The sequence below is a fragment of the Oncorhynchus clarkii genome, chromosome 29, assembly GCF_045791955.1.
Source record: "Oncorhynchus clarkii lewisi isolate Uvic-CL-2024 chromosome 29, UVic_Ocla_1.0, whole genome shotgun sequence".
Taxonomy (NCBI): domain Eukaryota; kingdom Metazoa; phylum Chordata; class Actinopteri; order Salmoniformes; family Salmonidae; genus Oncorhynchus; species Oncorhynchus clarkii.
In genome coordinates, this window is record NC_092175.1 from 41,966,757 (window position 1) to 41,981,756 (window position 15,000).

The following is a 15,000-nucleotide window of genomic DNA, read 5'->3' on the forward strand; positions in this document are numbered from 1 at the left end:
GCATTATAAGGCTGCGTTGAGACAATGACTTATCAATGACCCAAGCCCAGCTCAGTTAATCCCTACCATTGTGACGCAGCTTCCTGGATTCTTTCACAGCACTATAAGGCTGCGTTGAGACAATGACTTATCAATGACCCAAGCCCAGCTCAGCTAATCCCTACCATTGTGACGCAGAGTTCTCATAATGCTTCAGCAATTGTAAATTACACCAGGGGCGTTTGTAGACACAATGTAAGTAACCTAATTTATGTCCATTTAACTGCCCTGAATGCCTCTGCTGATCCTACAGCTGTTGTATGCAGTAATCATGTGCCTATGAACCAGAGTTATGCTGTTAGCACTGAGGCGGTGTGCCCTAGAAGGAAGTCCACTCAGCTCACCCTGCACTAACATAAAGAACATGAGCACATCTACTACTGCTAAGCTTCCCAGTAAAGCAATGACAACAAGTAAGCATCCCAGAAGAAAAGTGCTCAAAATAGCCCACGTTAAATTGAAGATGTGGCAAATAGGAGTGGAAGTATCGTCCGCTATTATCCCAAGTAATTTTTCATCCAAGTTGTCAGATCCCGGTGGCTCGTCATTGTTGATAGACAACAATATTTTTTTCACCTCTTCCACATTAACTTTACGGAATATAAAATTACAATTCTTGTCTTTCATAATTTGGTCAGATATACTTGGATGTGTAGTGTCAGCATTTGTTGCTGGCATGTCATGCCTACGTTTGCTAATCTTGCCAATGAAAAAATCAAAGTAGTTGGGAATATTAGTGGGTTGTGTGATGAATGAGCCATCTGTTTCAATTAATGATTGTAATTATCTTGTCTATATTGAATACATAATTTAAACATTCACAGTGTAGGTTGGGGAAATTATGTGAAAAAAAGCCTTAATGTTCATCCGTCCACGGTAAGACAAATTGTCAATAAATGGAAAAAGTTCAGCATTGTTGCTACTCTCCCTAGGAGTGGCCGTCCTGCAAAGATGACTGCAAGAGCACAGAGCAGAATGTTCAATGGATATGGCAGACATATGCCCCCTTTGGAGGGATTGGGTACCCCTAGTAAACTGAAAAAAAAATCTGTCAAAAATTGCTAATATATGCATATAATAATTATTATTGGATAGAAAACACTCTAAAGCTTCTAAAACCGTTGGAATTATGTCTGTAAGTATAGCAGAACTCACAGGGCAGGCATTCTTCCAAACTAGTTTTTGTGGTCATGAAAGTTGGAGCAACTTTGACGTCATCGCCCCCACCCTTCCCAACCAGTTATGATTCTGGGGAGACTTTCTATGTCTTCCACTAGATGTCCTCATTCAGTAGAGCTTTTAATCGTTCAAATCCCGCGAGAATTGGCCCTATGGGAGTGAAATTAGTGCGTGCCATGAGAAAATATGTTGTGCGTTGTGGCGCGAATTGGTCCCAGCCATTCCTTTGTTCCAGCACTCAAGAGAAGGACAGACGATGTCCGATTGAATTGAAATTTGTTTTGTGTGTTAAAAACATCATAAAGCTTGCTTCTGCACTTAGTTTGACCTGTTTAGTTGACATATAATATGTAATTTTGAAGTTTTGATGCGCAACTTTTCCGGACCAGAGGACATTTTGGGTGCATTTCAGCTGATGTTATTAGCAGTAGCTAATACAAAGACGCAAGACTTGAAACCAAACAATGTATTGGGTAAGTATGAAGCCTTCCAGAACATTCTGAACGAAGACCATCGAAGGTAAGGGAATATTTATGCTGAAATCTGTGTTTCTGTTGACTCCAACATTACGGAGAAATGTAGCTTGTATCTGAGCGCCGTCTCAGCATATTGAATAGTGTGCGATTTCTGTAACGTTAAAAAGAAATGTAACAAAGCGGTTGCATAAAGAAGCAGTGTATCTTTCTAACTATATGTAGAACATGTATATTTAGTCAAAGTTTATGATGTCTATTTACGTTATCTTGCCGCGCTACCTAGATTTCCTGCGGACATTTTTGAGTAATTTCTGAACATGAACTCAATGTAAATGGACATTTATGGATATAAATGGCATATTATTGAAAAAAAAAAGTACTGTGTAACATGTCCTATTACTGTCATCTGATGAAGATTTTCAAAAGGTTAGTGAATGATTTATTTTTTAATCCTGCGTTTGTTGATAGCATGTTTTGGCTATTCAAATGAGCTGTGTCTGGTGGTGGTTTGACATAAATAGGTACTATGTTTTCACCGTAAAACATTTTAGAAATCTGACTTGCTGGCTAGATGAACAAGGTGTTTATCTTTCATTTGAGCTATTGGACTTGTTAATGTGTGGAGGTTAAATATTTCTAAGAATATTTTTGCGTTCCATGCGCCACCGTTTCAGCTGAACGTGGGAGGGTTGAGTCCCAAATGGGAACCAATATCTTTAACAGGTTATTAAACCTCTTACTTCTACCCCCTCCTTTTTTGAAAATTCTGTTAAAAATCGCGCAACTTTTCAGCGTCCTGCTACTCATGCCAGGAATATAGTATATGCATATGATTAGTATGTGTGGATAGAAAACACTCTGAAGTTTATAAAACTGGTTAAATCACGGCTGTGACTATAACAGATCGTGTGTTTCATTGAAAAACGCAAGAAAAACTGCTCTCTGAAAGCAAAAAATAATTTCCATAAGTCACTTCCACCAGTTGTTAAAAGAGAACAGAATTTAATGGGAATCTGCCTGCAATTCATACAAATTCCGCACGATGGCGCCATTGTCCTAATTTTCAATTGAATTAATTGTTGGAAAATCCTTCTGTCTGACCTCCATTTTCCCAGTCTTCACCCGGATGCAGTTGAGGGAGAGATCAGACGGCATTGTTTTTGAAGTGAAGACCTATTGAAGAGACATCGCCCTGTAATCATTTTGATAGATTATAAACGTTTACTAATACCTAAAGTTGGATTACAAAAGGATTTCGAAGTGTTTTGTGAAAGTTTATCGTCGACTTTTTTAATTTTAAAAAATTACGCAGCGTTTAAAAACGATGATTTTTTCTGAATGACACAACTTCCATACAAAGCTATTTTGGGTATATATGGACCGATTTAAACGAAAAAAAGACCCAATAGTGATGTTTATGGGGCATATAGGAGTGCCAAGAAAGAAGCTCGTCTAAGGTAATGAATGTTTTATATTTTATTTCTGCGTTTTGGGTAGCGCCGGCTATCGCAAAATCTGTTGTTTACGTGTCGAGCTGGCATTTTGGGGGGTGCATGCTATCAGATAATAGCTTCTGATGCTTTCGCCGAAAAGCATTTTAAAAATCTGACTTGCTGGCTAGGTTCACAACGAGTGTAGCTTTAATTCAATACCTTGCTTGTGAATTTTGATCAAAGATTGAGTTGTAACGAGTACATTTAGCATTTAGCGTAGCGCATTTGCATTTCCAGGGGCATACTTGGGATGTCTGCGTGTCAAGTATTCTCAAGAAGTTAAGAATCCTAGAGTGTCAGCTAAAGACTTACAGACATCTCTGGAACATGCTAACATCTCTGTTGACTAGTCTACGATACGTAAAACACGAAACAAGAATGGTGTTCATAAGAGGACACGACAGAAGAAGCCACTGCTGTCCAAAAAAAACATTGCTGCACATCTGAAGTTCGCTAAAGAGCATCTGGATATTCCACAGCGATACTGGTAAAAATATTATGTGGACAGATGAAACTAAAGTTAAGTTGTTTGAGGAACACACAACACTATGTGTGGAGAAAAAAAGGCCCTGCACACCAACATCAAATCCTCACCCCAACTGTAAAGTATGGTGGAGGGAGCATCATGGTTTGGGGCTGCTTTGCTGCCTCAGGGCCTGGACAGCTTGCTATCATCGACGGAAAAATGAATTCCCAAGTTTATCAATACATTTTTAAGGAGAATGTAAGGCTATCTGTATGCCAATTGAAGCTCAACAGAAGTTGAGTGATGCAACCGGACAACAACCCATACTTTTCCCACCCTGCACTGTGAATGTTTACACGGTGTGTTCAATCAATACATGAAAACTGAGGAGTATAATTGTTTGTTTGTTATTAGTGTAAGCAGACTGTGCTTGTCTATTGTTGTGACTTAGATAAAGATCAGATAAAAAAAAAATGTAGGCTCGCGTCACTGGGCGGCTCGCGTCACTGGGCGGCTCGCGTCACTGGGCGGCTCGCGTCACTGGGCGGCTCGTGTCTGGTTTCCCTTTGTAGTCCATAATAGTTTTCAAGCCCTGCCACATCTGACGAGCGTCAGAGCCGGTGTAGTAGGATTCAACCCTGTATTGACGCTTTGCTTGTTTGATGGTTCGTCTGACGGCATAGCGGGATTTCTTATAAGCGTCTAGTCTCCCACTCCTTGAAAGCGGCAGCTCTAGCCTTTAGCTCAATGCGGATGTTGCCTGTAATCCATAGCTTCTACTTGGGATATGTACGTACAGTCATTGTGGGGACAACATCGCCGATGCACTTATTGATGAAGCCAATGACTGAGGGGGTGTATTCCTCAATGCCATTGGATGAATCCCTGAACATATTCCAGTCTGTGCTAGCAAAACACTCCTGCAGTGCAGCATCCGCGTCATCTGACCAGTTCCTTATTGAGCAAGTCACGGGTACCTCCTGCTTTAGTTTTTGCTTGTAAGCAGGAATCAGGAGGATAGAATTGTGGTCAGATTTGCCAAATGGAGGGCAGGGGAGAGCTCTGTGTGTGGAGTAAAGGTGGTCTAGGATTTTTTGTTCCCTGGTTGCACATGTGACATGCTCGTAAAAATTAGGTCAAACTGATTTCAGTTTGCCTGCATTAAAGTCCCCGGCCACTAGGAGCGCCGCTTCTGAATGAGCATTTTCTTCTTTGCTTATGGCCTTATAGAGTTGGTTGAGAACGGCCTTAGTGCCAGCTTCGCTCTGTGGTGGTAAATAGACGGCTACGAATAATACAGATGAGAACTCTCTTGGTAGATAGTGTGGTCAACAACTTATCAGAAGGTACTCTACCTCAGCTACTTTACCTCAGGCGAGACTTCTTTAATATTAGACATTGTGCACAGGTACAGTTGAGGTTGAGGCGACTAAACTGCTTGGAGTTACCCTGGATTGTAAACTGTCATGGTCAAAACATATTGTTACAACAGTAGCTAAGAAGTCTGTCTATAATAAGGCGCTGCTCTACCTTGACAGCACTGTCAACAAGGCAGATCCTACAGGCCCTAGTTTTGTTGCACCTGGACTACTGTTCAGTCGTGTGGTCAGGTGCAACAAAAACAGACTCAAGAAAATTGCAATTGGTTCAGAACAGGGCAGAACAGCTGACCCTTGGATGTACACAGAGAGCTAATATTAATAATATGCATGTCAATCTCTCCTGGCAAAAAGTGGATGAGAGATTGACTTCATCACTGCTTGTATTTATGAGCGGTATTCACATGTTGAATGCACCGAGCTGTCTGTCTGAACTACTGGCACACAGCTCAGACACCCATGCATACACCACAAGACATGCCACCAGAGGTCTCTTCACAGTCCCCAAGTCCAGAACAGACAATGGGAGGCGCACAGTACCTCAGAGAACCATGACTACATGGAACTCTATTCCACAGTACTACATAGAGCCATGACTACATGGAACTCTATTCCACAGTACTACATAGAGCCATGACTACATGGAACTCTATTCCACAGTACTACATAGAGCCATGACTACATGGAACTCTATTCCACAGTACTACATAGAGCCATGACTACATGGAACTCTATTCCACAGTACTACATAGAGCCATGACTACATGGAACTCTATTCCACAGTACTACATAGAGCCATGACTACATGGAACTCTATTCCACAGTACTACATAGAGACATGACTACATGGAACTCTATTCCACAGTACTACATAGAGCCATGACTACATGGAACTCTATTCCACAGTACTACATAGAGCCATGACTACATGGAACTCTATTCCACAGTACTACATAGAGCCATGATTACAGATTAAAAACACCTTATGGAACTGTGAAGCAACACAAACATAGGCGCATACAAACACACACACAGAATACGCACCAAACACACACACAGAATACGCACCAAACACACACACAGAATACGCACCAAACACACACACAGAATACGCACCAAACACACACACAGAATACGCACCAAACACACACACAGAATACGCACCAAACACACACACAGAATATGCACCAAACACACACACAGAATACGCACCAAACACACACACAGAATACGCACCAAACACACACACAGAATACGCACCAAACACACACACAGAATACGCACCAAACACAGCAGCAGCACAGCAGCAGCAGGGCCTCTTCAACCTCAGGAGGCTGAAGAAATTCGGCTTGTCACCAAAAGCACTCACAAACTTCTACAGATGCACAATCGAGAGCATCCTGGCGGGCTGTATCACCGCCTGGTACGGCAACTGCTCCGCCCTCAACCGTAAGGCTCTCCAGAGGGTAGTGAGGTCTGCACAACGCATCACCGGGGGCAAACTACCTGCCCTCCAGGACACCTATACCACCCGATGTCACAGGAAGGCCATAAAGATCATCAAGTACATCAACCACCCGAGCCACTGCCTGCTCACCCCGCTATCATCCAGAAGGCAAGGTCAGTACAGGTGCATCAAAGCTGGGACCGAGAGACTGAAAAACAGCTTCTATCTCAAGGCCATCAGACTGTTAAACAGCCACCACTAACATTGAGTGGCTGCTGCCAACACACTGACACTGACTCAACTCCAGCCACTTTAATAATGGGAATTGATTGGAAATGATGTAAATATATCACTAGCCACTTTAAACAATGCTACCTTATATACTGTTACTTACCCTACATTATTCATCTCATATGCATACGTATATACTGTACTCTATATCATCGACTGTATCCTTATGTAATACATGTATCACTAGCCACTTTAACTATGCCACTTTGTTTACATACTCATCTCATATGTATATACTGTACTCGGTACCATCTACTGTATCTTGCCTATGCTGCTCTGTACCATCACTCATTCATATATCCTTATGTACATATTCTTTATCCCCTTACACTGTGTACAAGACAGTAGTTTTGGAATTGTTAGTTAGATTACTTGTTATTACTGCATTGTCGGAACTAGAAGCACAAGCATTTCACTACACTCGCATTAACATCTGCTAACCATGTGTATGTGACAAATAAAATGTGATTTGATTTGATTTGATTTGACACACACACAGAATACGCACCAAACACACACACACACAGAATACGCACCAAACACACACACACACAGAATACGCACCAAACACACACACAGAATAAGCACCAAACACACACACACACAGAATACGCACCAAACACACACACAGAATACGCACCAAACACACACACAGAATACGCACCAAACACACACACACAGAATACGCACCAAACACACACACAGAATACGCACCAAACACACACACACACAGAATACGCACCAAACACACACACAGAATACGCACCAAACACACACACAGAATACGCACCAAACACACAGGTACACATGGATTTTAGTACTGTATGTATGTGGTAGTGGTGGAGTAGGGGCCTGAGGGCACACAGTCTGAATGTATTGTAATGTTCATACAATTGTCTAAGCTGCCTTAATTTTGCTGGAACCTAGGAAAAGTAGCTGATGCCTTGGCAGGAACTAATGGGGATCCATAATGAATACAAATACAATACCTGTGTAGTCCTGTGTGTATGTGTGTGTACCTGGTTGTGCCAGTGTGTATATGTGTGTACCTGTGTGTACTAAGGCTCAGGTTTAAGTGTACTGTAGTCTGTAAAGCAGGTTGAAGTGTACTGTAGTCTGTAAAGCAGGTGTAAGTGTAGTGTAGAGTAGTCTGTAAAGCAGGTGTAAGTGTAGAGTAGTCTGTAAAGCAGGTTGAAGTGTAGAGTAGTCTGTAAAGCAGGTTGAAGTGTAGAGTAGTCTGTAAAGCAGGTTGAAGTGTACTGTAGTCTGTAAAACAGGTTGAAGTGTACTGTAGTCTGTAAAGCAGGTGTAAGTGTAGAGTAGTCTGTAAAGCAGGTGTAAGTGTAGTGTAGTCTGTAAAGCAGGTGTAAGTGTAGTGTAGAGTAGTCTGTAAAGCAGGTGTAAGTGTAGTGTAGTCTGTAAAGCAGGTTGAAGTGTAGAGTAGTCTGTAAAGCAGGTGTAAGTGTAGAGTAGTCTGTAAAGCAGGTTGAAGTGTAGAGTAGTCTGTAAAGCAGGTTGAAGTGTAGTGTAGTCTGTAAAGCAGGTGTAAGTGTAGTGTAGAGTAGTCTGTAAAGCAGGTGTAAGTGTAGTGTAGTCTGTAAAGCAGGTGTAAGTGTAGTGTAGTCTGTAAAGCAGGTTGAAGTGTACTGTAGTCTGTAAAGCAGGTTGAAGTGTACTGTAGTCTGTAAAGCAGGTTGAAGTGTAGTGTAGTCTGTAAAGCAGGTGTAAGTGTAGAGTAGTCTGTAAAGCAGGTTGAAGTGTACTGTAGTCTGTAAAGCAGGTTGAAGTGTAGAGTAGTCTGTAAAGCAGGTTGAAGTGTACTGTAGTCTGTAAAACAGGTTGAAGTGTAGAGTAGTCTGTAAAGCAGGTGTAAGTGTAGTGTAGTCTGTAAAGCAGGTTGAAGTGTACTGTAGTCTGTAAAGCAGGTGTAAGTGTAGAGTAGTCTGTAAAGCAGGTGTAAGTGTAGTGTAGTCTGTAAAGCAGGTGTAAGTGTAGTGTAGAGTAGTCTGTAAAGCAGGTGTAAGTGTAGTGTAGTCTGTAAAGCAGGTTGAAGTGTAGAGTAGTCTGTAAAGCAGGTGTAAGTGTAGAGTAGTCTGTAAAGCAGGTTGAAGTGTAGAGTAGTCTGTAAAGCAGGTTGAAGTGTAGTGTAGTCTGTAAAGCAGGTGTAAGTGTAGTGTAGAGTAGTCTGTAAAGCAGGTGTAAGTGTAGTGTAGTCTGTAAAGCAGGTGTAAGTGTAGTGTAGAGTAGTCTGTAAAGCAGGTGTAAGTGTAGAGTAGTCTGTAAAGCAGGTTGAAGTGTAGAGTAGTCTGTAAAGCAGGTGTAAGTGTACTGTAGTCTGTAAAGCAGGTTGAAGTGTAGTGTAGTCTGTAAAGCAGGTGGAAGTGTACTGTATCTCTGTAAAGCAGGTGTAAGTGTAGAGTAGTCTGTAAAGCAGGTTGTAGTGTAGAGTAGTCTGTAAAGCAGGTTGAAGTGTACTGTAGTCTGTAAAGCAGGTTGAAGTGTAGTGTAGAGTAGTCTGTAAAGCAGGTTGAAGTGTAGAGTAGAGTAGTCTGTAAAGCAGGTGGAAGTGTACTGTATCTCTGTAAAGCAGGTGTAAGTGTAGAGTAGTCTGTAAAGCAGGTTGTAGTGTAGAGTAGTCTGTAAAGCAGGTTGAAGTGTACTGTAGTCTGTAAAGCAGGTTGAAGTGTAGTGTAGAGTAGTCTGTAAAGCAGGTTGAAGTGTAGAGTAGAGTAGTCTGTAAAGCAGGTTGAAGTGTAGAGTAGTCTGTAAAGCAGGTTGAAGTGTAGAGTAGAGTAGTCTGTAAAGCAGGTTGAAGTGTACTGTAGTCTGTAAAGCAGGTTGAAGTGTAGTGTAGAGTAGTCTGTAAAGCAGGTTGAAGTGTAGAGTAGTCTGTAAAGCAGGTTGAAGTGTAGAGTAGAGTAGTCTGTAAAGCAGGTTGAAGTGTAGTATAGTCTGTAAAGCAGGTTGAAGTGTAGTGTAGTCTGTAAAGTAGGTTGAAGTGTAGAGTAGTCTGTAAAGTAGGTGTAAGTGTAGAGTAGTCTGTAAAGTAGGTTGAAGTGTACTGTAGTCTGTAAAGCAGGTCGAAGTGTAGTGTAGTCTGTAAAGTAGGTTGAAGTGTAGAGTAGTCTGTAAAGCAGGTTGAAGTGTAGAGTAGTCTGTAAAGCAGGTTGAAGTGTAGTGTAGTCTGTAAAGCAGGTTGAAGTGTAGAGTAGTCTGTAAAGCAGGTTGAAGTGTAGAGTAGTCTGTAAAGCAGGTTGAAGTGTAGAGTAGTCTGTAAAGCAGGTTGAAGTGTAGAGTAGTCTGTAAAGCAGGTTGAAGTGTATTGTAGTCTGTAAAGCAGGTTGAAGTGTAGAGTAGTCTGTAAAGTAGGTTGAAGTGTACTGTAGTCTGTAAAGCAGGTGTAAGTGTACTGTAGTCTGTAAAGCAGGTGTAAGTGTAGTGTAGAGTAGTCTGTAAAGCAGGTGTAAGTGTAGTGTAGTCTGTAAAGCAGGTTGAAGTGTAGTGTAGTCTGTAAAGCAGGTTGAAGTGTAGTGTAGTCTGTAAAGCAGGTTGAAGTGTAGTGTAGTCTGTAAAGCAGGTTGAAGTGTAGAGTAGTCTGTAAAGCAGGTTGAAGTGTAGAGTAGTCTGTAAAGCAGGTTGAAGTGTAGAGTAGTCTGTAAAGCAGGTTGAAGTGTAGAGTAGTCTGTAAAGCAGGTTGAAGTGTAGAGTAGTCTGTAAAGCAGGTTGAAGTGTAGAGTAGTCTGTAAAGCAGGTTGAAGTGTACTGTAGTCTGTAAAGCAGGTCGAAGTGTAGTGTAGTCTGTAAAGTAGGTTGAAGTGTAGAGTAGTCTGTAAAGCAGGTTGAAGTGTAGAGTAGTCTGTAAAGCAGGTTGAAGTGTAGTGTAGTCTGTAAAGCAGGTTGAAGTGTAGAGTAGTCTGTAAAGCAGGTTGAAGTGTAGAGTAGTCTGTAAAGCAGGTTGAAGTGTAGAGTAGTCTGTAAAGCAGGTTGAAGTGTAGAGTAGTCTGTAAAGCAGGTTGAAGTGTATTGTAGTCTGTAAAGCAGGTTGAAGTGTAGAGTAGTCTGTAAAGTAGGTTGAAGTGTACTGTAGTCTGTAAAGCAGGTGTAAGTGTACTGTAGTCTGTAAAGCAGGTGTAAGTGTAGTGTAGAGTAGTCTGTAAAGCAGGTGTAAGTGTAGTGTAGTCTGTAAAGCAGGTTGAAGTGTAGTGTAGTCTGTAAAGCAGGTTGAAGTGTAGTGTAGTCTGTAAAGCAGGTTGAAGTGTAGTGTAGTCTGTAAAGCAGGTTGAAGTGTAGAGTAGTCTGTAAAGCAGGTTGAAGTGTAGAGTAGTCTGTAAAGCAGGTTGAAGTGTAGAGTAGTCTGTAAAGCAGGTTGAAGTGTAGAGTAGTCTGTAAAGCAGGTTGAAGTGTAGAGTAGTCTGTAAAGCAGGTTGAAGTGTAGAGTAGTCTGTAAAGCAGGTTGAAGTGTACTGTAGTCTGTAAAGCAGGTTTAAGTGTACTGTAGTCTGTAAAGCAGGTTGAAGTGTAGTGTAGTCTGTAAAGCAGGTTGAAGTGTACTGTAGTCTGTAAAGCAGGTGTAAGTGTAGTGTAGAGTAGTCTGTAAAGCAGGTGTAAGTGTAGAGTAGTCTGTAAAGCAGGTTGAAGTGTACTGTAGTCTGTAAAGCAGGTTGAAGTGTACTGTAGTCTGTAAAGCAGGTGTAAGTGTAGTGTAGAGTAGTCTGTAAAGCAGGTGTAAGTGTAGAGTAGTCTGTAAAGCAGGTTGAAGTGTACTGTAGTCTGTAAAGCAGGTTGAAGTGTACTGTAGTCTGTAAAGCAGGTGTAAGTGTAGTGTAGAGTAGTCTGTAAAGCAGGTTGAAGTGTAGTGTAGTCTGTAAAGCAGGTTGAAGTGTAGAGTAGTCTGTAAAGCAGGTTGAAGGCAGTAGACCCCTCAGGAGTGTGATGTGGTAATGGAGTTAGTTTGTGACTCAACTCCACTGAACCTGACCAACCAGGTTCCTCTTTCCCTAATATCTCTCCCTCAAGCCTTCATTCTTCCTTCTCCTTTCTCTTCTTCATTCTACCTTTCTCCCTCTCTCTTTAATTCTCCCTGCCACCTCTAAACAATGCCACTGGTTGTTTCTCTAACTGTGTTGTAATGTCAGACTCTTTCCCTCTCTCCCCAGAATACAGATTGTATTTCATATCCGTTGTAGCTGTTAGGGGTATCCCCGGATGCACCATTCAAGACGTATATGTATCCATGTACAAACACACGACTTACCCAACCATGTTGCTGCTGTCAGTGATCTGTGATGAAGTCAGGAATCCTAGTTTCTCCAGACAACTGCACCAGGGACAGAGAGAGTTAACATAACAAGATGTTAACATGACAAGATGACTCCTCAACCAGAGACAGAGAGAGTTAACATAACAAGATGACTCCTCAACCAGAGACAGAGAGAGTTAAACATAACAAGATGACTCCTCAGCCAGAGACAGAGAGAGTTAACATAACAAGATGACTCCTCAACCAGAGACAGAGAGAGTTAACATAATAAGATGTTAACATGACAAGATGACTCCTCAACCAAAGACAGAGAGATTTAACATAACAAGATGACTCCTCAACCAGAGACAGAGAGAGTTAACATAACAAGATGACTCCTCAACCAGAGACAGAGAGAGTTAACATAACAAGATGACTCCTCAACCAGAGACAGAGAGAGTTAACATAACAAGATGACTCCTCAACCAAAGACAGAGAGATTTAACATAACAAGATGACTCCTCAACCAGAGACAGAGAGAGTTAACATAACAAGATGACTCCTCAACCAGAGACAGAGAGAGTTAACATAACAAGATGACTCCTCAACCAGAGACAGAGAGAGTTAACATAACAAGATGACTCCTCAACCAGAGACCGAGAGAGTTAACATAACAAGATGACTCCTCAGCCAGAGACAGAGAGAGTTAACATAACAAGATGACTCCTCAGCCAGAGACAGAGAGAGTTAACATAACAAGATGTTAACATGACAAGATGACTCCTCAACCAGAGACAGAGAGATTTAACATAACAAGATGTTAACATAACAAGATGACTCCTCAACCAGAGACAGAGAGAGTTAACATAACAAGATGTTAACATGACAAGATGTTAACATGACAAGATGACTCCTCAGCCAGAGACAGAGAGAGTTAACATAACAAGATGTTAACATGACAAGATGACTCCTCAACCAGAGACAGAGATTTAACATAACAAGATGTTAACATAACAAGATGACTCCTCAACCAGAGACAGAGAGAGTTAACATAACAAGATGTTAACATGACAAGATGTTAACATGACAAGATGACTCCTCAACCAGAGACAGAGACATTTAACATAACAAGATGTTAACATAACAAGATGTTAACATAACAAGATGACTCCTCAGCCAGAGACAGAGAGATTTAACATAACAAGATGTTAACATGACAAGATGACTCCTTAGCCAGAGACAGAGAGAGTTAACATAACAAGATGTTAACATGACAAGATGACTCCTCAACCAGAGACAGAGAGAGTTAACATAACAAGATGTTAACATGACAAGATGAAAAAGATGAATAACATAATTCACATCGGTAAAAGCAACAAGACATTCCAATAATGCGAGTGACAGGACAAGTACTAAGGGGGACACACGCTTCTTGGTACACTGACAGCGCAGGAGGCTGGTGGCACGTTGATTGGGGAGGACGGGTTTGTGGTAACGACTGGACCGGAATCAGAGGAATGGTATCCAATACATCAGACACGTGGGTTTTCCCTGCGGTTGATACCATTCGATTGACTCCATTCCAGCCATTATTATGAGCCGTTCTCCCCTCAGCATCCTCCACTGACTGACAGGTTTGACGGACTTTGTTTGGTTTGATGAGGTTAAATCTGAGGCTTAAAGTTCAACTTTAACTTATAGTTCAACGTCAAAACACAGCCGTTTTTATCTCACCGTCAAATCATTTCTGGGTAAAAATGAAGTATTTTATGACTATTTTATATTAAAATGGTACAAAAACAAAAATAACAAATAGTTTCTCAAGCAAGAATTTTTCTAGGACTGTCTGGGAGCTTTCTGAGTGGGGCGGGGAAAACTGAAAATGAGCTGTTATTGGTAGAGAGGTTTGAAACTCCCTTTCTTATTGGTCTATTAGCTCATTTACAGCCTAATGATGTCACAATGGCGGGCCAAAACTCCATCCCACCAAAACAGGCTGAAATGTCAGGAAGTCTTTTCAAAACAGCTCTTAAACTTAAAGGGCATTATCCTTTTTTCTCTCACAATTTCACAGTATTATTCCAACCACATACTGTGGAAATATATATATATATATATAGATATCGTTTTTGACTTCACTAGGCCTTTAAACTTTGATTAAGTCATTTTCAATGGTCTCAGATCAAGATTAGGTTCCCATGCCACTAGCTACCTCTCCGGTGGTTCTCACTGATCAGACTGGACTGGATGGCTGACCCTCCCTGATTCAGAGGCATTGGGTTAAATGTGGAAGACACATTTCAGTTGAATGCATTCAGTTGTACAACTGACTTGGTATCTCCCTCTTTCCCTCTAATAATGTTTAAAGTTAGGATTGGGGGGAGGGGAAATGGATCCTAGATCTGTTCCTAGGGGCCCCGGAGCCGGTGACGCTCAAGCCCAAAACAACCACAACTCAACATCGCCACCTAGAGGTTGGAACAACACATGTCATCTTCACTTGGACAACGTCGGTTCACAAATCAAATAAAAATGTTTTTTAATTTTTTAATTTTGACGTGCTCAGGTGTAAACGGTACAGAGAAATGTTTACTTAAAGAATTCACATATTTCGTCTACAAACTATATAAATATCAATTGTGTATGTTTGTTGTAAATTATGATTTCACATCATCCTCAATATTGTGTTTTAATTTGTGTGAATGCATTGCCGTTTCAAACCCACTTCATTCAGAAATGCATTTCAAAATAATTTGTTGACAAACTAACGTACCAAAATCAATCATGTTGCCCATGGCGACATGCCAGGACAACCTGACCGGCCTTAGTTTCCATGGAGATTGGAAGAACAGGTATTTATTCATGTTTGTACGTTTCAGTCTGTTGTAAGGTTGTGTGTGTATGTGTATGTGTGTGTGTGTGTGTATGTGAGACATCCTTTTGTGCAATGTGTTTGTTGTGATATAGTGCTGTGTAAATGCTAACGTTGCT

At 41.2% G+C, this 15,000-nt stretch overlaps 1 protein-coding gene across 1 annotated transcript in view; it reads right to left on the reverse strand.

Annotated features, from left to right (window-relative positions):
- The window catches only part of LOC139388269 (tripartite motif containing 3b), a 146,145-nt gene that overhangs the window by 130,098 nt on the left and 1,047 nt on the right, over positions 1 to 15,000 (reverse strand). The window contains exon 2 of the mRNA XM_071134828.1: positions 12,025 to 12,087. The gene's annotated coding sequence lies outside the window, so the exon portion shown is untranslated. The remainder of the gene's footprint in view (positions 1 to 12,024; positions 12,088 to 15,000) is intronic.